This window comes from Lepidochelys olivacea (assembly GCF_965140295.1).
Source record: "Lepidochelys olivacea isolate rLepOli2 genome assembly, chromosome: 4".
In the NCBI taxonomy this organism is placed as follows: Eukaryota; Metazoa; Chordata; order Testudines; family Cheloniidae; genus Lepidochelys; species Lepidochelys olivacea.
This window is the reverse complement of record NC_140414.1, coordinates 78,309,537-78,334,232: the sequence shown is the minus strand read 5'-3', so window position 1 is coordinate 78,334,232 and position 24,696 is coordinate 78,309,537. Positions and strand designations below refer to the sequence as shown.

General features: G+C 43.3%; 1 protein-coding gene across 1 annotated transcript in view; it reads right to left on the bottom strand.

The window, feature by feature from the left end:
• GALNTL6 (polypeptide N-acetylgalactosaminyltransferase like 6) overlaps positions 1 to 24,696 on the bottom strand; it is a 943,544-nt gene that overhangs the window by 287,560 nt on the left and 631,288 nt on the right. The gene's annotated exons all lie outside the window — the stretch shown is intronic.

Below are 24,696 nucleotides of genomic sequence, written 5' to 3'. Positions count from 1 at the left end.
AGGTCTGGAATCCGAGTGGGGAAAGTCAGCTGAAGTCCTGTAAGAGAGAGAATAATTGATTGGGGAAGGAGCTGAACACCTGCAAAACTAATTCCTTTTCCTCCTTTGCCATGAAGCCTACCTACAAAAAGCTAGACAATGATTTAGGCTGCTGGTATGCTGAGACCACTGCCTATATCATGCTGACCAATATTGTCTCGTTTCCTTTTACTCTGTTGTCTGTCTAAATCCATTAGTTGTCTCCTGTTCAGTACTTAGATTGTAAATGCCTTGGGCTAGGGTCTCTCTGTTCTGTGGTTGTATGGCACCTAGAACATGGGGGTCCTGGTTTATGACTAGGGCTCATAGGTGCTACAGTAATACACCCAACCAATGACAGCAGGATAGTAACTAAATAGACAGAGATGCATTAATATCTTTTTTAAAAAAATATACAGCTATGTCCCATGTTCTTTGCATCAACATTTCCTAACTTTTAAGTGATTGATTATGCAACCATAATGTTCTTTTCGGGGCTTTGGGGTGTAATTATTTATGATCTGAAGCAATGAGAGACATTCACGTGATTTCTGTGACATAGTAAGCCTACTTCCTTTATAGCACTCATGGCAGATCTCCACGGCCCAGGATTTGTATTATGTTTTAGCCTAAAAACTACCTTGTGACTGGCTAGTTGGAACTATTTGGTGCTGTTAACTGAAGCTGTGTAACGAAATTGGCACACAGCTCCATAGAACATCATCAAAAAGACAAAGACAAACATGGCTCTATGATTATTATGTTCACCAGCCAGGGGAGGAAGTAAAACAAGTTAAAAGGTTTTTCTCTTTTTCCAGCCAAAGTCAGGAATCCCTCTCCTTTCCTTGTCTCTTAACTGTTGTCTCTTCTTTTTGGTCCCTGTTCCTGCTCACTGCTTTATTAAACATAACATTTGTCAGAAACTGAATTAGGAAACCTAAACCATTTCCTGCTCAGTTAGAAGCACTTTGTCTTCCTCTAAAAACATTCTGGAGAGTCATGTCTGGCTTTGCAGAGGGAAGCAATGATTTTCCTTTGAAGTCACCTAGGCATCTAGCACATTCTAGTACCCGCTCAAGCCACCAACTATGTAGTCCAAAGGCATGATAGAATCAAACCCAGAGAGTTTTGGAATTAAACAGGATACTAAACACCCAGGGTGATCATCAGTACAAGTTCTCTGCCACATTAGGAGATTAGTAAGACCCTGAAGGTGCTGCTGACTGCACCACAAAAAAAGCACGTTCCCTATCCCCAATAGTGGTAGCCAGGAGAAAGATCAGATCTGGAGAGAAATTACCTGAGTTAAACTCATGGTTGACATGACGGTCATGGGAGCCTGGGTCATCATTAGAAATGTAATCTGCATAGACCATAAAGTCCCCCAGAATAATCAGCCATGGTGTTTTGATAACTGGCATCTAATGAGCTCAGGTCAGAAGCCTGTGGAGCAACCAGGTGGCCTATACATGATCAGGATTTGCACACTGGTTTTATCCCAGGATTCACATACCAAATGCATGAGCTCAAAGGATGTCATTCTTGGAAGAGATCAAATGCAAAAAGGAAGGGCCAGTCACCATAGGTGCCAACTTCCCCTCTTTCCCGTGGGTACTCAACACCCCACATGCCCCCCCTACACCCCTTCCATGAGGCTCCACCCCTGTCCTGCCCCTTCCCCACCTCCGTTCCAACTCCTTCCCCAAATCCCCGCCCTGGCTCTGGCCACACCTCCTCTGAGCGTGCCATGTTCCCGCTCCTTCCATTCCCTCCCGGAGCACGCTAATGCTGCCAAACAGCTGTTTGGCGGCGGCCGGGTGGGAAACACTGGGAGGTAGGTGGTGGAGTGGGGACACGGCAGGCTCAGGGGAGGAGGATGACGAGGTGGGGCAGGGGGTGAGGGGAGCTTGGCTGCTGGTGGGTGCAGAGCACCCACTAATTTTTCCCCATGGGTGCTCCAGCGCCGGAACACCCACAGAGTTGGCACCTATGCCAGCCACCCTCCCTAGGCGGCTTTTATGCTTATGATCTGAACTATCAATTAGCCAGCTGGAGTTAGTTGTAGCCTCACAAAGCACAGATGAGTCATCAAATCCTGTCTTGGTGATACAAGCAAAAACTTATGTCTAATCATAGAATCATAGAATATCAGGGTAGGAAGGGACCTCAGGAGGTCATCTAGTCCAACCCCCTGCTCAAAGCAGGACCAATCCCCAATTAAATCATCCCATCCAGGGCTTTGTCAAGCCTGACCTTAAAAACTTCTAAGGAAGGAGATTCTACCACCTCCCTAGGTAACGCATTCCAGTGTTTCACCACCCTCCTAGTGAAAAAGTTTTTCCTAATATCCAACCTAAACCTCCCCCACTGCAACTTGAGACCATTACTCCTTGACCTGTCCTCTTCTAACACTGAGAATAGTCTAGAACCATCCTCTCTGGAACCACCTTTCAGGTAGTTGAAAGCAGCTATCAAATCCCCCCTCATTCTTCTCTTCTGCAGACTAAACAATCCCAATTCCCTCAGCCTCTCCTCATAAATCATGTGTTCCAGACCCCGAATCATTTTTGTTGCCCTTCGCTGGACTCTCTCCAATTTATCCACATCCTTCTTGTAGTGTGGGGCCCAAAACTGGACACAGTATTCCAGATGAGGCCTCACCAATGTTGAATAGAGGGGAACGATCACGTCCCTCAATCTGCTCGCTATGCCCCTACTTATACATCCCAAAATGCCATTGGCCTTCTTGGCAACAAGGGCACACTGCTGACTCATATCCAGCTTCTCGTCCACTGTCACCCCTAGGTCCTTTTCCGCAGAACTACTGCCTAGCCATTCGGTCCCTAGTCTGTAGCTGTGCATTGGGTTCTTCCGTCCTAAGTGCAAGACCCTGCACTTATCCTTATTGAACCTCATCAGATTTCTTTTGGCCCAATCCTCCAATTTGTCTAGGTCCCTCTGTATCCTATCCCTGCCCTCCAGCGTATCTACCACTCCTCCTAGTTTAGTATCATCCACAAATTTGCTGAGAGTGCAATCCACACCATCCTCTAGATCATTTATGAAGATATTGAACAAAACCGGCCCCAGGAGCGACCCCTGGGGCACTCCACTTGACACCGGCTGCCAACTAGACATGGAGCCATTGATCACCACCCGTTGAGCCCGACAATCTAGCCAACTTTCTACCCACCTTATAGCACATTCATCCAGCCCATACTTCTTTAACTTGCTGACAAGAATACTGTGGGAGACCGTGTCAAAAGCCTTGCTAAAGTCAAGAAACAATATATCCACTGCTTTCCCTTCATCCACAGAACTAGTAATCTCATCATAGAAGGCGATTAGATTAGTCAGGCATGATCTTCCCTTGGTGAATCCATGCTGACTGTTCCTGATCACTTTCCTCTCATGTAAGTGCTTCAGGATTGATTCTTTGAGGACCTGCTCCATGATTTTTCCGGGGACTGAGGTGAGGCTGACTGGCCTGTAGTTCCCAGGATCCTCCTTCTTCCCTTTTTTAAATATTGGCACTACATTAGCCTTTTTCCAGTTATCTGGGACTTGCCCCGTTCGCCACGAGTTTTCAAAGATAATGGCCAATGGCTCTGCAATCACAGCCGCCAATTCCTCTAGCACTCTCGGATGCAACTCGTCCGGCCCCATGGACTTGTGCATGTCCAGCTTTTCTAAATAGTCCCTAACCACCTCTTTCTTCACAGAGGGCTGGCCATCTACTCCCCATGCTGTGATGACCAGCGCAGCAGTCTGGGAGCTGACCTTGTTAGTGAAGACAGAGGCAAAAAAAGCATTGAGCACATTAGCTTTTTCCACATCCTCTGTCACTAGGTTGCCTCCCTCATTCAGTAAGGGGCCCACACTTTCCTTGGCTTTCTTCTTGTTGCCAACATACCTGAAGAAACCCTTCTTGTTACTCTTGACATCTCTTGCTAGCTGCAGCTCCAGCTGCGATTTGGCCCTCCTGATTTCATTCCTACATGCCCGAGCACTATTTTTATACTCTTCCCTGGTCATATGTTCAACCTTCTACTTCTTGTAAGCTTCTGTTTTATGTTTAAGATCCGCTAGGATTTCACCGTTAAGCCAAGCTGGTCGCCTGCCATATTTACTATTCTTTCGACTCATCGGGATGGTTTGTCCCTGTAACCTCAACAGGGATTCCTTGAAATACAGCCAGCTCTCCTGGACTCCTTTCCCCTTCATGTTAGTCCCGCAGGGGATCCTACCCATCCGTTCCCTGAGGGAGTCGAAGTCTGCTTTCCTGAAGTCCAGGGTCCGTATCCTGCTGCTTACCTTTCTTCCCTGTGTCAGGATCCTGAACTCAACCAACTCATGGTCACTGCCTCCCAAATTCCCATCCACTTTTGCTTCCCCCACTAATTCTTCCCAGTTTGTGAGCAGCAGGTCAAGAATAGCTCCCCCCCTAGTTGGCTCCTCTAGCACTTGCACCAGGAAATTGTCCCCTACGCTTTCCAAAAACTTCCTGGATTGTCTATGCACCGCTGTATTGCTCTCCCAGCAGATATCAGGAAAATTAAAGTCACCCATGAGAACCAGGGCATGCGATCTAGTAGCTTCTGCAAGTTGCCGGAAGAAAGCCTCATCCACCTCATCCCCCTGGTCCGGTGGTCTATAGCAGACTCCCACCACTACATCACTCTTGTTGCTCACACTTCTAAACTTAATCCAGAGACACTCAGGTTTTTCTGAAGTTTCGTACCGGAGCTCTGAGCAGTCATACTGCTCCCTTACATACAGTGCTACTCCCCCACCTTTTCTGCCCTGCCTGTCCTTCCTGAACAGTTTATAACCCTACATGACAGTACTCCAGTCATGTGAGTTATCCCACCAAGTCTCTGTTATTCCAATCACGTCATAATTCCTTGACATCACCAGGACCTCCAGTTCTCCCTGCTTGTTTCCAAGGCTTTGTGCATTTGTATATAAGCACTTGAGATAACCTGCTGATCGCCCCTCATTCTCAGTATGAGGCAGGAGCCCTCCCCTCACAGACGTTCCTACCTGTGCTTTCTCCTGGTATCCCGCTTTCCCACTTACCTCAGGGCTTTGGTCTCCTTCCCCCGAATCAGATCATGGATGTTGTTAGCATTATTGTTAACTAGTTTTGCATTAATTATATTTACCAGTGACTAAAAAAACCCCCTCATGATGATAAAAAGCTTGTTAATTTTAGAGACCATAAGCTAAGTGAGCATTTTACAGCTCTCTATTGCACTTGTGCTAAATTATGTCATTCTGGAATCACCCAACCTTATTCTCTATTTAGTTACTAAAGCAATGAATTATTATTTTGAGAGAGATAAGGTCACAAAAAGGGCTGCCAGAATGTCAGAGAATCACAGAATCACTCAAGGATTATCTAAAATAAAACAAAAACAAAAACAGTTTCTCTGACAACTGCTCCCAATCAGGTATTAGGATCTGCAGTACAAAACAGTACAGCAGATGTAGCATCTGGTTGGATTAGCCTTTGACATCTATTCTGTAGAGTGTGGTCAGATGCTTTCCATTCATGCGCCACCACTTAAAAAGGCATCACGAAATAGATAATTAAATTGTTTTTAAAAAGTAATATGATAAGGGGATAAGAGAAAGAAACTGGATAGAATACTTTGAAGGAGATGAATAGCTATTTTTGTTTAATGCAGCAAAACTAAAGAGCAAATAATCAACACTCATGTCTTGTCTACGTAGGGCAAAAGCATAGAGTAGTTGAAGTGCATTAGCTACTCTGCACTAATTCCCCATGTAGACACACCTACAGCACACGAAGGCCTGGTCTACACTAAAAAGTTAGGTCAAAGGAAGCCGCCTTAAGTTGACCTGTTAATATATGTGTCTACACTACCGGGTCCTTTACGCCAACCTAAGTCACCTCTAATGTCGACTGCTATAATCCACCTCTGCGAGAGGCGTAGCACTTAATTCGAGTTTCATGGGTTGACTGTGAGGTAGTACAGATGAAGCGTTGTGCAATTCAACTTAATTGGCCTCCAGGTGGTGTCCCACAATGCTCATCTGTGCTTGTTCTGGGAGTTCATTCTCAACTCTGCTGCGTTGTAGCCAGGTACACAGGAATCAGCCCCTCCCCTGCTAAAGTCCCAGGAATTTTTGATTTCCATCTCTTGTTTGATCAGCATTGGGAGCATGACAGCTTGAGCACTGCTGATCAGGGAGACTACATGCCCCAAATGCTCTCCAGTCTGGTCTGCACAGGAGGTGGTGGATCTCATCGCTGTGTGTGGGGAGAAGAGTCTGTGCAGGCAGAGCTCCGATCCAGTAGAAAAAACACTGACATCTATGCAATGATCACTCATGGAATGGGGGAGAAGGGCTACGCGAAGGACACACAGCAGTGCTGTGTGAAAATAAAAGAACTTCGCCAACCATACCAGAAGGCAAGGGAGGTCAACAGTCGTTCTCGTGCTGAACCCCCCACATGCCTGTTCTACAATGAGCTGCATGCAATTCTCGGGGATGACCCTACCAGCACCCCCACAAGCAATGTGGACAGCTCACAGGTGTGAGAGTCTAGGGACAACAAGGAGGACGATATGGTAGATGAAGAAGAGGAGGAGGAGAATGGGAGACTGGTGAGTGGTGGATCCATTCTCCGCAAGAGCCAGGAAATATTTTTAACCCTGGAGCCCTGTGGGTCGCAGGACATCATGGTGGCTGACCATGATGCCAGGGAAGGCACCTCTGGTAAGTATACAGTTACAATCAAAGTCCAGTTAAACTTTAGCAGGCAAACACATTCACTGGTATTGCATATTTACTGTGAAAGAAAAGCTAGGTGCTGTGGTTCTCTGCTTACAAGAGACTGCTCCAGCTATGCAGAGGTTGGCCCCAGAAAAGACTGTTTATGTGGACTGGGATAGCCTGGGAATCCTCCATGGCTATCTCTAGGAAACCTTCATAGAGATACTTTGTAATCCCTTGCAGAAGGTTTCTGGGCAGGGCAGTCTTATTTCTTCCACCATGGTAGGACACTTTTCCATGCAACTCCTGAATTAATTCTGCTGGCATCATTGCAGTACACAGCATAGCAGGATAAGGACCAGGTCTATACCCAGACATTTGCAGCATTTCCTTCCTTTCTGCCTCTGTTCCCCTCAGGAGACTGATATCACATAGGGTCACCTAGGGGAAACAGGGGAAGTTCTCATTAAAAGTACTCTTACAAAAAATAAAACAAAGGGCATGTAAACCTGCCCCACTCCGCCACATTCCGGATCACCAAACCATGCAGCCACTAATGTGCCTTTTCTGTGCTCAGCATGGGTTGGCAAGTAGTTTAAAGTGGCTGATAGGGAACTGGGACCTCACATGAGAGATTCCACAATTTGGGAGTGAAAACATTCGCCCCAGCCCTGTTCATAAACAACTTCCCATGGTGCTATGGGGAAGGGACACTGTTTGATTAGTTACTTCTGCTCCTGACATGAGCCTGCCATAAACTTCATTAAAAGTAGGTCCCCCATGACCCAGGGGGGCCTACTCACCAGGGCTGGAGCAGCAAAATGGCACAGTGAACGGTTACAGATTCTGATTATGTAATGGCTTGCACTTAGTGTAATAAGGGTGGTGGGTTTTGTTGTTGTTGTTTTTTTTAATACAAACAGCTTTGCTATGGAAACATTTTATTCATATACAATGGCTCCTTTATTTTTTCCCATGACTGATGGCTGGAAATGTGTCCTTTGGCATGTCATCAACACCTGAAAGCAGACTTTCGCTGATTGGAAGGAGGAGAAAGAGAACGCGGGAGGACATGTTAGCTGAGATAATGAACGCCTCTGGGACAGCAGACACAGAACTGAGAGCATGGAGGATTTCATTGTCCAAGAAGTTAGACATGGACATGGAGAGCAGGAAAGCTTCCAATGAGCAAGAGCATGCGGGGCAGAGGTACCAAGAGCAAGAGCATGCTTTGGAATGAGGTACCAAGCAGACATGTTGAGGAGTCTGGTTGAATTGCAGGAACAGAAGCAGGAGGGTACAGTCCTTCTGCAGACCCTGGTGGACAGCCAGCCAGCATGGCCTGACACAGAATCACCCTCCCACAAGCATTCCCTGAGGCATGGGAGAAAAGTCAATTATCCCTTTCCCTTAACTCAGGGGTAGGGTACAAGGAACAGACCTTTGATGGCCTGGAATGCGGTTTTATGTTACACAGCTGAAAATGTTTCTCCCATTCCAACTTTACAACCCCTTTCCCACAAGGTTACCTTTTTTTTCGGTTCTCCCTTTTTACTTATGTTTGTTAAAGAAAGAAAATGGATTTGAGAAATAAATGTTCTTTATGGAGTAGAAGCAGTGGGCTTGGGCGGAGGGTTGCCTTTACAGGGACAGTGATACAATCGAGGTGAAGGTTTGGGAAAGCAGAATGGAGACAAGCAGCTCACATTACTGTGACTCATTACTGAAATGGCTTCTCAAAGCCTCGCAGATAGGCAGCGCCCCTTGCTGTGCTCTTCTTATTGCCCTGGTGTCTGGCTGCTCAGAAATGGTTGCCATGCGATCTATCTCGCATGCTCACCCATGCAGAAAAATTTTCCCCTTTTTTACAGATATTATGGAGCACACAGCAAGCAGCTAGAACCATAGGGATGTTCTCTTCACTAAGGTCCAACCTTGTTAGTAAATTTCTCCAGCACCCTTTTAAATGACAAAAGGCATGTTCAACCACCATTTTGCACTTGCTGAGCCTATAGTTGAACCATTCCTTACTGCTGTTCAGATGGCCTTTGTATGGCTTCATGAGCCATGAGAGCAAGGGGTAGGCTGGGTCCCCCAGGATAACTATAGGCATCTCAACGTCATCAATGTTCGTGGTCTGGAAAGAGTCCTGGTTTGCAGTTTTTTGAACAGACCCGAGTTCCTAAAGATGTGTGCATCATGAATCTTTTCTGACCATCCTACGTTGACATTAGTGAAATGCCCCGTGATCCACCAGCACTTGCAACACCATTGAAAAGTACCCCTTTCAGTTTAAGTACTCTTTCGCAAGGTGGTCTGGTGCCAAGATGGGGATATGCGTGCCATCTATTGCCCCACTGCAATTAGGAAACCCCATCGTGGCAAAACCATCCACCATGTCCTGCACATTTCCCAGACTCGCTACCCTTCGTAGCAGAAGTCAATTAATGGCCCTGCACACTTGGAGCACAGCAGCTCCCATGGTTGATTTACCTGCTCCAAATTAATTTCCCACTGACCGGTAACTGTCTGGCATTCCAAGCTTCCAAATAGCGATTGCCACTCACTTCTCCACTGTCAGAGCAGCTCTCATTTTCGTGTTGCTGAACTGCAGGGCAGGAGAAAGCTCTGCATAAAGTTCCTGGAAGATGGCCTTCTGCATTTGAAAGTTCTGCAGCCACTGCTAGTCATCCCATACCTGCAAAATGATGCAGTCTCACCAGTCAGTGCTTGTTTCATGGGACAGAAACGACGCTCAACAGAGTGCAGCTGCTCTGTGACTGCCAGCAGAAACTGTGAATTGTTTTTTTTCAATGGCTTGCAGCAGGGTTGCTTGCAGGACATCACAATGTTCCAAGCAGCGGACCCTACTTCGGCTCTGGAAATACTGCAGGAGAAGGCGTGTGGTGTTTGAGATGCTCACAGCAAGAGTGCACAACTGAGCAGGTTCCATGCTTCTGGGGTTATGGAATACACGTGGCAGTTTTAAGGCACGTAAACCACTGGGTTGTTTGCCATTGAGCACAGTGCGTCATGGGATGCCGATGCAATGTTCCCATTCTCCCCTGTGACAATGTTTTGATCCCATGAGGCATTGCACAAACTTCCCAAAACACACTGCAGCAAGTTGCCCTTTGGGATAGCTACCCACGATGCACTACTTTGTGAGGATGCACTCCATCAAGAGTGCTAGTGAAGATGCACACCATTGAGACAATGAGCATTGTGTGGTCATGCATAATCGACTTAATTAATTGAGAGGATCGAGGTCAAATTAGATAAAGTCGATTTAATTTTGTAGTGTAGACAAGCCCTAAGAGTGCCTTAGTGTGCACTAGCTTAATGCACTTTGGAAGTGTATTAAGTTAGCCACCTTTTAGTGCACAGTAAGTGTGTCCACAGTGGAAGTTAGTGTGGAGCTAATGTGCTGTAAATTCACATTCTGGATCTGTGTGCACTAACTTCCCCATGCAGGCAAGCCTTCAGTTAAGCCAACCACCTGCAGCAGCTTTAACCTCAGATCACTGCACCGTGGAAATTAATATTATCCTGAGTCCTTTACAAACAGATGCCAGATAAAAAGGAAAGATGCCAGCCGCAAATGAACAATCTGAAGGTAGTTTGCAAAAAACTTTTAAAACTATTTCTGAAGTAACATTTAAAATTCTTTCAGAGAAATGCTGGCTGTTTCCTGCCCTCCCGCTTCATATATACATGCATCCCTGCAAATACACCACCATATTCTGCTCTTACTTACACCAATTTAAATGCTCTATAGTCATAACAACTACTTCAGATTTTCTCCAGCATAACTAGGAGCAGAATTAGGCTCACATTCCCGGAACAGGTGAGAAGTTAGGAGAGGCCAGTTAGTGAAATAGTTGTGCTAAAGCAGGGGCGGGCAAACTTTTTGGCCTGAAGGCTGCATTGGGTTTCGAAAATTGTATGGAGGGCCGGTTAGTGGAGGGGGATGTGGCCCAGTTCCCACCCCCTATCTGCCCCCCGACAGCCCCCCCGACTCCTGCCCCATCCAACCCCCCCGTTCCCTGACGGCCCCCCCGGGACCCCTGCCCCTTCTCCCTGTCCCCTGACTGCCCCCCGCCGCCCCATCCAACTCCCCCCATCCTTCCTGACTGCCCCTCCCCCGGGACCCCTGTTCCCGTTCAACCCCCCTGTTCCCTGCCCTCTGACTGCCCCGACCCCTATCCATCCCCCCATCACCCCTCCGAACTCCCCTGCCCTCTATCCAACCTGCCCTGCTCCCTGCCCCAGGAGCTCACAGCCCTGCTGCACCGCCCAGAACATTGCACCGGTGGTGCAGTGAGCTGAGGCTGTGGGTAAGGGGGAACAGCGGGAGAGGGGCCCAGTGCGAGCGTCCCGGGCCAGGGGCTGGGCCGGATGTGGCCCGCGGGCCATAGTTTGTCCACCTCTGTGCTAAAGGTTACTAAATACTATTCATTGAAATATTTACACTGTTATAAAGTGGGGGAAAAACACCACACAACAGCCACACAGACCGTCATATTCTCTTGTTGTCAAAATTTGATTTTGTGACACCACCACAAAAGTCGATGTGCAACCATATGACAAGTGTTGTCATACTTCTTGTAATTCTGGTTTCAGGCACCTGATTATACCTTCATTGAAAAGTGAATTCAGTGTCCTGAGTTTAAAATACTCTTCTTTGTATAAGGCTGGCACTGTATTCTCCATCTCTTCTGTGGATAGAATGAAAAATGTACCTGGAAGTCATACCGACATAAGGACGATAGCCAAGAACTCAGTTCCAAACTCTCACAGATACTCACAAGTACGGAAGAGCACTGCTGCTGCTGCAGGAAACACTGCTGAAATTCCAGAGACCCTCACAGTTGCCTGCAAGTTAGATGTCTTGCTTGGTCTTACAAATGAATTCATTTGCAGAGCAGACACTGATTGAAATTGTATTCAGTGAACGGAAGCTTAAACTGGAATTCTTTTCATGTTGTGCTGAAAGTCAATTTGCATAATTTATTTACATATTCTTAGCAACAATTTGCACTTTAAATAATACTAACTAGTAAATTAATTATATCATTTTAGAATCAAGTGAAATGTAAACATACAGTTTACAGAATAAAGTGAATATCTGAACAGCATGAGAAATAATGTATGAATGCCAACTTTAATTAATAAATGTTTATCCCTTGTCCTATACTTAGACTTAGGAACAAGTCATACTTGTACGAACCAGAGTGTTAAGATGAGCAGCAAGCAGGGGTGAAAGTAATTTAAAGGAGTTACCAGTACTCTGGAGTCCTGAGCAGGGGGCGTGGCCTCAACTGGAAGAGGCAGGGCCTTTAAATATCCAGGCCCTTTAAATTAAGATTTAAAGGCCCCGGGGCTCCGGCTGTGGCTGGGAGCCCCAGGGCCTTTAAATCACCCCCGGAGCTACCAGCTGCAGAGGGAGCTGGGAACCCCTGGGCTCAGGGGCAATTTAAAGGGGGAGCTACCGCAGTGGAGCTCTAGGCCCTTTAAATCACTGCCAGAGCCCTGCCGCCACTACCCCAGGGCTCCGGCAACGGGGCTCGGCGGTGCTTTAAAGGGCCCGTGGCTCCCCGCAATGGCTGGAACCCCTGGCCCTTTAAATCACCGCTGGAGCCCTGCTGTCGCTACCCCGAGGCTCCGGCACCGCTGGAGCCCCGGGCCCTTTAAATCGCCAGCCTGGGGAAGCCGATCCAGTCCAGCACGGCGTACTGGCTCTTACTGGTATGCCTTACCGGACCGGACCGGCTTACTTTCACCTCTGGCAGCAAGTTACAACAGTACAGTAATGGTCTACACTGAAGGCGATTTAGAGACTCAACAAACCACTATCTCCAAAACCCTATACTATATGAATTCTAAATTGGGAAGATAACATTAATCTAAAGATTACTCTACAAATTACATTCTGCTTCAGACTTCTTCCCTTACATTGGAGGATCGGTGTGATGGGTGAAGCCAAATAACTACACAAAATGAAGTACGTAGATAGGCTGGAATCCTTATGGTGCAAGATTCACTCAACCAAAACCAACAAATAGCTCATGGCCTACATAGAAACAACCATAAAGCTAAAAAGTATTCCTCTTGGATGCAACTGCATCAGCCAAACGACAGAATGGTGATGCTAAAGCAGTTAATCAACCCAGAATATCTACACTTTTTTCCTGATCCAAGTGTGACCTCACACAGTGATCCCCTCAAGCTTACTTCACAGACAAAAATCACTAAAATTATAGTGTACTTATCTCTTTCTTTGCTAAACACAGAGAACTAGGAACTTCTCCCAGACCATTTGACTTGATGGAATTTTGATTGTCTCATATCATAGAATCATAGAATCATAGAATATCAGGGTTGGAAGGGACCCCAGAAGGTCATCTAGTCCAACCCCCTGCTCAAAGCAGGACCAATTCCCAGTTAAATCATCCCAGCCAGGGCTTTGTCAAGCCTGACCTTAAAAACCTCTAAGGAAGGAGATTCTACCACCTCCCTAGGTAACGCATTCCAGTGTTTCACCACCCTCTTAGTGAAAAAGTTTTTCCTAATATCCAATCTAAACCTCCCCCACTGCAACTTGAGACCATTACTCCTCGTTCTGTCATCTGCTACCATTGAGAACAGTCTAGAGCCATCCTCTTTGGAACCCCCTTTCAGGTAGTTGAAAGCAGCTATCAAATCCCCCCTCATTCTTCTCTTCTGCAGGCTAAACAATCCCAGCTCCCTCAGCCTCTCCTCATAACTCATGTGTTCCAGTCCCCTAATCATTTTTGTTGCCCTTCGCTGGACTCTCTCCAATTTATCCACATCCTTCTTGAAGTGTGGGGCCCAAAACTGGACACAGTACTCCAGATGAGGCCTCACCAATGTCGAATAGAGGGGAACGATCACGTCCCTCGATCTGCTCGCTATGCCCCTACTTATACATCCCAAAATGCCATTGGCCTTCTTGGCAACAAGGGCACACTGCTGACTCATATCCAGCTTCTCGTCCACTGTCACCCCTAGGTCCTTTTCCGCAGAACCTAGGTCCTTTTCCTTTTCATCTTTCATGACGCTCCAAGATGGCTGCATTCCACAGGAACATTGCAGCTTAGAGAAAGCCTATGTTTGACGGTGTCCATGCCCAAATGTACAACATCTTTCGAAAAAGTTGTTTATTGGTATTGTGCATGAGACGTTACCACCACCATATAACCACTGAACATTTAAATGAACACACTTCTAGTCATGGTGGAGCGAAGAATGGAAAGAATAATATAATTTGTGTTACAGATTTTAACATATTTTTTATTTTTTACTGTACTAGGGTAGAACATGAGTCTTAGAAATATGATGGCTAAAGAGAAGTTTATGAATGCTCGTTATATTATTAACGTAAGTAGAAATCTCAGACTGCCAGAGAAATTTTACTCACTATTATCCGCTGACTGGCCTAAATAAATGGAAACCTAAACCACATTGTTCTGGCTGGCTCCATCCTTTGACCAAGCCTCACTGTGTACCTCATTAAGTTACAGTATTATTTTAAAAATGGCACAATTCAGAAAGAATGATTGAAGAATAAATCCATTAAATTATGAGGGTTAGTCCCATTACATAGGGAAAACATATTTTTAAAATGGTATTTGGCATTTGTCATAAATATAAAGAGAAGGGTAAACACCTCTAAATCCCTCCTGGCCAGAGGAAAAAACCCTTTCACCTGTAAAGGGTTAAGAAGCTAGGATAACCTCGCTGGCACCTGACCAAAATGACCAATGAGGAGACAAGATACTTTCAAAGCTGGTGGGGGAGGGGGGAACAAAGGGACCTTTCTGTCTGTGTGATGCTTTTGCCGGGACCAGAGCAGGAACGCAGGTCAGAACTCCTGTAAAGAATTAGTAAGCAATCTAGTTAGATATGCATTAGATTCTGTTTTGTTTAAATGGCTGATAAAATAAGTTGTGCTGAATGGACCGTATATTCCTGTTTTTGTGTCTTTTTGTAACTTAAGGTTTTGCCTAGAGGGATTCTCTATGTTTTGAATCTGATTACCCTGTAAGGTATTTACCATCCTGATTTTACAGAGGTTTTTCTTTTACTTTTTCTTTAATTAAAGAAAAGAACCTGATTGCTTTTTCATTGTTCTTAAGATTCAAGGGTTTGGGTCTATGTTCACCTATGCAAATTGGTGAGGATTTTTAACAAGACTTCCCCAGGAAAGGGAGTGTAGTGCTTGGGGGGATATTTTTTTTTTTGGAGGGGGGAGACGTTTCCAAGTGGGCACTTCCCCTGCTATTTTTGTTAGACGTAAAGGTTCATGCATAAAGGTTCAATGACAAAAGGTAAAAGTTTGTACCTTGGGGAAGTTTTTAACCTAAGCTGATAAGAATAAGCTTAGGGGGTCTTTCATGCGGGTCCCCACATCTGTACCCTAGAGTTCCGAGTGGAACCTTGACATGCATAGGGAGAGCATATTTTTAAAATGGTATTTGGCATTATGATGGTGTTTTGTGCTAAAACTGTAATGCCAGACAAAAAGAAAATGTATCTATCTGAAAACAAAGTGTTTAAAAAGTGTTTACCTTCTATGAACTTTGTGATGGACTTGAAATCAAAAGATTTTGTGAAACCACCCTGAAAAGTGCAAATACAGGTGAATGAGCTAATTAACTCCAATCCTCTATTCTGGGGTTTAAGTAGTACATTTTCTTTACCCTTTATCAGCCTGATCCAAAATTGATTGAAGTCAGTGGAAAGACTCCATTACTTCACCGACTTTTGAACAGGCTATTTGCCCTTCAGTCTATTTACTATAATTAGAAGCATTATCAACACTATCTTCTGTCATTTATAAAAACTTATCTATGCCCACCCCATCGTACATCTTAAATAGTATTTAAATGAATACAATGCTGTACCTACTGTAACTAAAGAAGTTAAATTAAGACTACGGAGATCAAACACAGAATGAGAGATTATTATTTTTTGCATACCTTTATAACTGAAAAAACAAACAAACGTGTCACTTAGGATAAGTCAGCTTCAGTGAAAAATAGGATTTTGATGAAATAATTGCATATGGGTTTGTTTAAAATAATTTCATTTTTGCTTTAGTGAAGAAGGCTTTAGAGCAGATTTCTTCATTATTAAACCTGTCTTTCTTGAAGAAGCTTAATTTTATCTTCTAACTACCTGCATTTGCTCAGCTGTTTTAAGCATTTTCTGTGTTGAATTTGTAGCTTTTTGCATAGAAAGCACATCCCATTTCCTCTTTATTATTTAGGTATATATTTTTTAAATTAAAGTAATAATGGCAAATTAAGTTTTGTATTGATTCTTGCTAGTTCTCTTTCAGAATTAAATGCCAGTCTAAAAATCTGGTAATACAGCACAGAATATAATTGCTTCCTTATAACACCATAATGCACAGAACCAAATAGAAAGAATTCCAGTGAAAACAATGAATGGTAGCCATCTACTTTACCTTATATTACACTGACTGCTTCATATAATTTCATTTCAACATAAAATAGAGAATTCTATTGTCTTCTCTGCTGCCATTTCTCTTGATATTTGAAATATATTTAATTATACAAGGTCACATCTGAATAGGTAAGGCTCTCTGGAGAGAATGAAATTGAACTTTTTCATATCAGATCACTTCTCTCTCCAGAAATGAATTCTTTATTACCCTAAAATTACATGATATTACCCTGAAATGACATGATATGTCTTATTTCTCATCTAGCACATTCCTGGAATTAGACTGGAGTATAAAAGAAAACTAATGGTTCTGAGAATTGGCTGCTCCAAAGGGTACACTCTTTCATTACTTACTCTTAATAATTGGCAGTCCACAGCAGGAAAAGCTGTAAGGAATAAGCCAGAGATGGGAGTTATGGCCTTTTCTTTATGATGTAGCATAAAAAATTACAGCAAATTATAACAGCTGTTACGGATGTGTTAAATCTGCCAAAGTTCTGTTTGTGCTAAAAGGTTCCATTCCAAATTGTAAATTAAGAGAATTCTCCAATTGTTCAGATACCGAAAGGCTTAGAAACACTGTTTGCAGAGAGATGTCACAATTAAAACAAATCATTATGGTGCAGAGAAATGGCACTAAAGAGCAATGAAGGCTTTTTTTCCAAAATTTCCTTTAGACAGTAAACTTTTGTTTACTGCAACTGAATAGATGAAGTAAAATCCAAAGCATCAAGGATTTATGGCTGTAAATATTAACAATTTGATGCATTTTCATCAGGAAACCCTCATTTTCTTGTCTAATTATGCAAAGTGAGTGCATCTGTGTATGTCTGATTAAAATAAATGGCTATTCCCTTTTTTGCCATTGGAATTCATTGTTAGATAGTATTTATTATAATTTTATCAGGAAACAATTATATTGGTTCTGTATTACCAGATTTTTAGATTGGCACTTAATCATATTAACTCTGAAAGAGAACTAGTAAGAATCAATACAGAATCTATTTATTATTACTGCTTCAGGTTCCCAAACTTATCTGTTGAGTCTTCCAGATTATGTGGAGAGGGTTTTTGTTTGTTTGTTTGTGGGTTTTTTCTGGTTTGTTTGGGGTTTTTTTTGCATAGAAAGAAAAGAAATTTCAAAACAGGAAATACCCCAAAACAGCTGCATATACACACCCCGCCCCCCAGGTGTATGTAGGCTTGTATATGCCCGCATGCACTTCTATAGTGGAATCTCAATATAAGATTGATTTTGGAACCCCAGCTTTGGTCATCTATCAAAATGGTTACTGCTTCTATATCCATAAAACAACCTCCCAAATCAGTACATAAGTAAAATCTCCACCAAGCAAAGACACTCAAATTCTAATAGGCATTTTCATGCCCTGAAAGGTCAAATGGTTTACAACTGTCTCTGTCTGACAGTCTCATCTTTTGTAAATTCGTTGAGTGAAATGTTGGCCCCCCTGAAATCAACAGGAATTTTACTATTGACTTCAGTAGGGCCAGGATTTCATCTCAACCCTGCAGATAGGTTGCACATTAGAAAATACTTTTGTATCTTCTGCTGTACCTCTGATAGCATGAAAGAAAATTAAAGTATCATTTCCAGTTCTAACCTCACTACACAATGCCTCATGAAGTAATATGAAAGAAGACAAACAACAGAACCAACAGGCAGTATCTATCAATATTTTCAATTCATCACTAAAACCAAGATGCTAACATTTACAAATTGAGTTTTATAATTATAAATAAATGGAACCTGCAAGAATTAATTGGGGAGATTTTTAGGGATACTCGAAGAAGTGGGTCCTGAGCAATGTTCCCTCTAATTTTTGACAGGCCGTGTGAGCAAAAAATTTCTTCTGTGCAAATTTTTGAAGCAGAGTTCAAATTTGTGCCCCATGAGGCAAATGTCCCCAAGAGAGTAAAATGCTTATACATTTAAAATTTTTAATTTGCAATTTGTGTCAATTTATATGGGTTTTCAGATTGACACATCATAAGTAAAAAAAGAAAAATAGGAGTTTGTGTTTTAAATTGAAAGTTTTCCTAAAAAATATCAATAAATGATTATCAGCCAAGAATAAGATATGTAATTACAAGTGAATTTTAATTTCCCTATTGGTTGAAATGTCAAAGACTGCTAAACTAACCTTACTGTTTTGCCCTGCGATCTTTTTCATTTGCCCATTCAATATAAACTCTGTCCAGATCTATCAGTCCTCCAGCCAGCTGGTAACTCTTAATACACATCAGCATGTCCAAATGATCTACTTGTAAACGATTCCATAGTTTGTTTTTTAGAGAGTTCATTAAGCTAAAGCCACACTCACAGCCTGCACTTGATGTTCAGAATGTTCCTCCAATATCTATCAACTTTGCAAGATCCTGAAACTGTTCGTTCTGGTGAGCAAATGTCACCATATCCAGGAAACTTAAAACCAATTGGCTTTTGATTCTTTCGGCTACTGCAAACTTGAAGTCATTGTACTGACTGACTATAACAATCTCTTCAACAAGAAAGTCTTTGTATTTTGAACATAGGGATTTGACCTGATGAATTCCAAAACTGAAGTCACACTTAACTATTGCTGCACAATCAAAAGCGGACCATTCCTGGACCAAAACCTCCCCCACTGCCCAACACCCTCCACACCCTCACAGCCGAGCACGCCACCACAGACCTCCCAGACACTCACTCCATCACGCCCTGCCCGCATCCCTGGCCGCACTCACCAGCCCCGCTGGGAGGTTTCTGGCTTCTAGGGTCAGAGCAGCGAGGGGCCGGGAGAGGGGTGAGTGTCTCCAGACTCTCCACGTGCTGCACCTGCCACAAATGCGAGCTCCGTGGCTCCCATTGGTTGGGAAAAGCACCAATGGGAGCTGCTGGAGCCGTGGAGCGGGGCTTGCAGGCGCCAGCAGCGCACAGAGACCCTAAGAGCCAGCAGGTCCCTCTGGCTCCTAGGGTCGGGTCGGGGGGGAGAGAGGGCAGAAGGTTCTCTGCCCACTGCCAGCACCTGCTAGCCCCGCACCCGCAGTTCTGATTGGGCAGGAGGGAGCCAGAGCAGCACACTGAGATCCCTTCCGCCTCTGTGCCTAGGGGCTGCCCTCACTGCAGGCTCCTGAGGGGAGATTTGAGAAGGTAATGACATCACTGATCTATTTAGGAAAGATGTTCCATGTGTAAGAGGCAGCAAGGAAGAAGTCACGGGGGCATTTGTATGAGAAGCAGATAAGTGGGCAAATGGTGCTAGCACCATTTTGTAAATGTAAATACTCACCATTTTGTAAACTGTAAATACTAACTACAGAAGCACATGTTTGAAGATCAGCACGGAGGTGAAGAAGAAGGTGTCTGAAGAAGGCACGGAGGCATTCGTATGAGAAGCAGATAAGTGGGTAAATGGTGCTAGTACCATTTTGTAAGCATGAAGAGCTGCAAAAACTGTAAATACGAACTACAGAAGCACATGTTTGAAGATCGTTTGTGCACACAGTACTGTGGTTAACTTGCTACGTGACACTACAGCTGGTCACAAAATAAAGATTTTTCTCTATGGAAAATTGTGAGTTTCCAATAGTAGTTTTCATCCACAAGCAGATAGGACAAGCAGAAATCTATAGCCAGCAGAGTTAAGAATACTTAGAAGGGTTTTGTGAATATATTAGGCACAAAAAGAATTCTAACGAAGATATTGGTCCAATATTACATGGAAACAGTAGAATTGTCAATAATAATGCCAAAAAGGCAGAAGTGTTCAATACATATTTCTGTTCTGTATTTGAGACAAGCCAGGTGATGTAATCATTATCATGGATGAAGATGAAATACTTTCTATTCCAACAATAACTCAGGAGGATATTAAACAGCAGCTACTAAAATTAGATATTTTAAAATCAGCAGGTCAGGATAACTTGTGTCTAAGAGTTTTAAGAAAGCAGGCCCAAGACCTCTCTGGATCATTAATGTTGATTTTCAATAAGTCTTGGAACACTGGAGAAGTTCCAGAGGACTGGAAGAAAGCTAATGTTGTGCCAATATATTAAAAGGTTAAACGGGTGACCCAGGCAATTATAGGCCTGTCAGCCTGACATCGATCCCAGGCAAAATAATGGAGCAGATTATATGGAACTCAATTAAAAAAGAATTAAAGGATGATAATATAATTAATACCAGTCAATTTGGGTTTATGAAAAATAGATTTTATTGAACTAACTTGATACCTTCTTTGATGAGATTACAAGTTTCACTGATAAAGGTAATAGCATTGATGTAATATACTTACACTTCTGTATGGCATTTCACTTGGTACCAAACATTTTGATCAAGAAACTAGAACGATACAAAATAAACACAGCACACATTAAATGGTTTAAAGGCTGGCTAACTGATAGATCTCAAAATGTCATTGTAAACAGAAAATCATCACTCAGCGGTGTGTTCCTAGGGTTCTGAGGGATCAGTTGTTTGGCCTACAATCCCTAAAATTTTTATCAGTGACCTGGAAGAGAATATAAAATCAATAAAGTTTACAGATGACACAGTTTGGGGGACATGTTAGATAATAGAGAACAGATCACTGATACAGAGCAAACAAGATTGTTTGGTAAACTGGGCATGAGCAAACCCTGTGTTTTTTAATATAGCTAAATGCCAAGTAATATAACTAGGAACATATTTACAGGATTGAGGACCTTATTCTGGGAAGAATCTGAAAAAAGATTTGGGGTACCATGGTGGATAATCAGTTGAGCTTGTGATCCCAGTGCGAAGCTTTGGCCAAAAAGGCTAATGTGATCATTGGATGTATAAAAAGGGGAATCTCGAGTAGGAATAGGAGGTTATATTACCTCTGTAATTGGCACTGGTGCAACAGCTACTGGAACACTGTGTCTAGTTTTGGTGTCCACCCTTCAAGAAGGATATTTAACAGCTGGAGAAGCTTCAGAGAAGAGCTACAAGAAGGACTGGATTAAAGGGTTGGAAGGATGGTTAAAGAATTGGAAAACATGTCTTATAGACTGTGCTCCTTTAGCCTTTCACTATCAGCTTATCAAAGGGAAGGTTAAGGAGCAATTTTATCAGCGTCAATAAGCATGGAGAACAAATATTTGATAATAGAGAGCTCCTCAACCTAATAGAGAAAGGTGTAACAAGATCCAAAGGCTGGAAGTTGAAGCTAGGATGTCTATAATCATGGGGAGAGTTTTGAGAGACATGGGGTGGGGACGGGAGGGATACTGTCCCCTCCTCCCCCCAAACTGCAGTGCCATAACCAGAGCACAGCAGCCCCAGGGGTGACTCCAAACCCGACACCTGCTCCTTTTCCCCCACCCACGGCCCTGCCCTCTGTGCAGGTCAGAGACCAGAAACCTGAGCCGGGCAGCACGGGGCATCTGCTGCTCTGTCTGATGCTGTGGAGCAGGCAGCCTCGGTGTTCTCCCAGCTCCTCCTCCTGATGCTGGTGCCCAGGGCTGTGGATACTTCTCAGCTCCTTATCTCCTTTGACTACTTGCACAGCTGGTAAGAGCCACTCAGGTGGGGAGACCCAGCTCCAGGGCTGGCAGAGCCCTCGGGGAGCAATGACCTCAGTGCGAGCCTCTCCCGACACACAGTCCCTAGCTACCCTCTGCCTGCACCCTGATCAGTTTTCAAACTTTTTGAGCTGACTTCCCCCCGCACACCCCTTGAGTTATAATTGTTGGTTGTGCCCCTCCCCCTCAACCCAGACAGGCTAGGTGGGCTGCTGAGGCAAATCAGGAGTGGAGGTGGCACTCCCTCCCCAGACCCCACTGTGCAGAGCTGGCCTGAGCCCCACTGAGTCCTGCCCCCCTCACATATAGAAGTCAAACTATGCCTATATGTCTATAATGCAATCACAGGGTGTGATTGCAGCTTGAGTAGACATACCTGAGCAAATTTTAATCTAGCTAGCTCAGGTTCTGGAGCAGTAAAGTGGTGGCACGCAAGCACCAGTGTGAACTGTACGAAAGCACCAAGAACCTAGGGTTATGACTCACGGCGTTCACCCACATTAAATGTGGGCTGCTGCAGCTTCCCTGTTCCAGGTCCTGAGTTAGCTCAGGTATGACTGACCTGTCATTACATCCTGTTATTCTAAATAAAGTATAATTGCTTTTTTAAACAGTGAAGGTAATTAATGATTAGAACAACTTGATAAGGGTTGCAGTGGGTTTGCTATCATTGGAAATTTTAAAATCATGATTCCTAAAAGAATTGCTCTAGCTCAAACAGGAATTAATTCAGTTAGTCCTATGGCCCATGTTATGGAAGGCGTCAGATCAGATGATCCCTTTGGCATTATCCATGAATTTTGAAATAAAATTTCTCACTTTGTTTCAATTAGAACTGACATTTTCAAATGAAAATATGCTGAAAAAGCAGTTCAAATACGAAAAGTTTTTTCCTCCTAGAGTTTCACATACACTCAAATATTTTCCTCTTTCTTCTGCAGGAAGAGGAGGAGGGGATGGAATTAAAAGACAGGAGGAAAAAAATTCCAAATTCAAAACTGAAAGGAGATTCCCTCCACATCCCCCCAAACGGAAACAAAATGACATGTTCAATCAAAATGAAAAAAAAAAAGTTTTATCTTGACGTGTCAGTTCAAAAAGTCATAGGGCTGGAAGGAACCTTGAGAAGTCATATAGTCCTGTGCTTGAGCAGGACCAAGTAAATCTAGAACATTCATGACAGGTGTTTGTCTGAAATCACCTGTTCTTTAAGTCTCTATGACAGGCATTCCACAACCTCCCTGGAAGCTTGTTCCCTTGCTGCAGATTAAGCCCATTACTTCTTCTCCTACCATCAGAGGACATAAAGGAAAACTGATCACTGTCCTCTTTGTAACAGTCCTTAAAATATTTTAAATTTATCAGGTACCCCCTCAGTCATCTTATCCAAAGAATAAAAATGCCCAGCTTTTTTAAAAGCTTTCCTTGCAGGTCAGGTTTTCTAAACCTTCTATCATTTTTGTTGTTGTCCTCTGGACTCTCTCCAATTTGTCCATATCTTTCTTAAAGTGTGGTGCCCCGAACTTGTCACAGGCCTAATCAGTGTTGAGTAGAACAGGACAGTTGCCTCCTTTTCTTACATACAACACTCCTGTCAATACTTCCCAGAAAGATATTAGCCTTTTCAGCAACTGCATCACATTGATGACTCATTCAATTTGTGCTGAAGTAGATCTTGAGTTAATAGAGGGATAGCTTCCAGATCCACTTCAGCAGTCTACTGCCTAGCCAGCTATTCCCCATTTTGTAGTTGCCCTTTTCATTTTTCCTTCCTAACTATTGTACTTTGCTCTTCTCTTTACTGAATTTCATCTTTTTGATTTCAGCCAATTCTCCAATTTGGCAAGGTCATTTTTAATTCTAATCCTATCCTCCAAAGTCTAAGCAACCTCTCCTAGCTTGGTGTCATCTGCAGATTTTATAAGCACACTCTCCGTTCCATTATCCAAGTCATTAATAAAAATATTGACTGGTACCTGAACCAAGACAGGCCCCTGCAGAACACCGCTAGATACAGCCTTTCAGTTTGACAGCAAACTATTGATCATTACTGAATGAATTCTTTTCATTTTGAATTTTCCAGTCGGAGAATCAGACTGGTTCAATGCAATTGACATTTTCCTACTGAAAAAGTCAATGTTAATGAAATCTCCTTTTCTACAGGGAATATTTTTCATTCAAAAATTTCAAACAGCTCCAGCTGAAACCTTTCCATCTTTTTATTACACTAGATACCACCCTGCTTCCTTTGGATAATAAGGACCAAATTCTGCTCTCATTTACATCCATACAAAACCAAAATAAATCCATTAAAGAATGAGGCAAGGATTATTATTTGCATGTTAGTAGCACCTAAAGACACTAATAATTAGGGTCCCATCATGCTAGAAACTTTTGGTAGCAGGCTCCTGAGGCAAGAACAGTGTAATCCTATGTGCCTCTGCTGTGCCTTGGACATTTGAGGCACAACTGTAAACAAATTATAAAAATAATCCCTGAATCTGTATGAGTTTGTAAACCAATGAGAGTATCTGAGTAGTCAAAGCATTTGCAGTTTCCTAGTGCTGAGGAAATGCTGTACATTTTTTATATTAACAAATTTCTTGACAATACAAGGTATCATCTTATATATGTAGAAAGGGCATCAATTATACAAGATGAGAATACAGCAAAATTGAGTTAGTAAAAATTATGAGTTATAGTAAATGTATGCTGTAAAAGTTAGATCAGTTATTTGCTTTTAATTAGTTCACCCCAATTTCTCCTCTCTTCTATTTTTAATTTCTCTGCTAACACCTTCTGTGCTTTCGCTATACAGTAGGTTTTCTTTATCCAACTTTGAGGCAATTGAATTCAATTTCAAATCTCAATTAAGCCTAGTTCATGATATTTTTGACA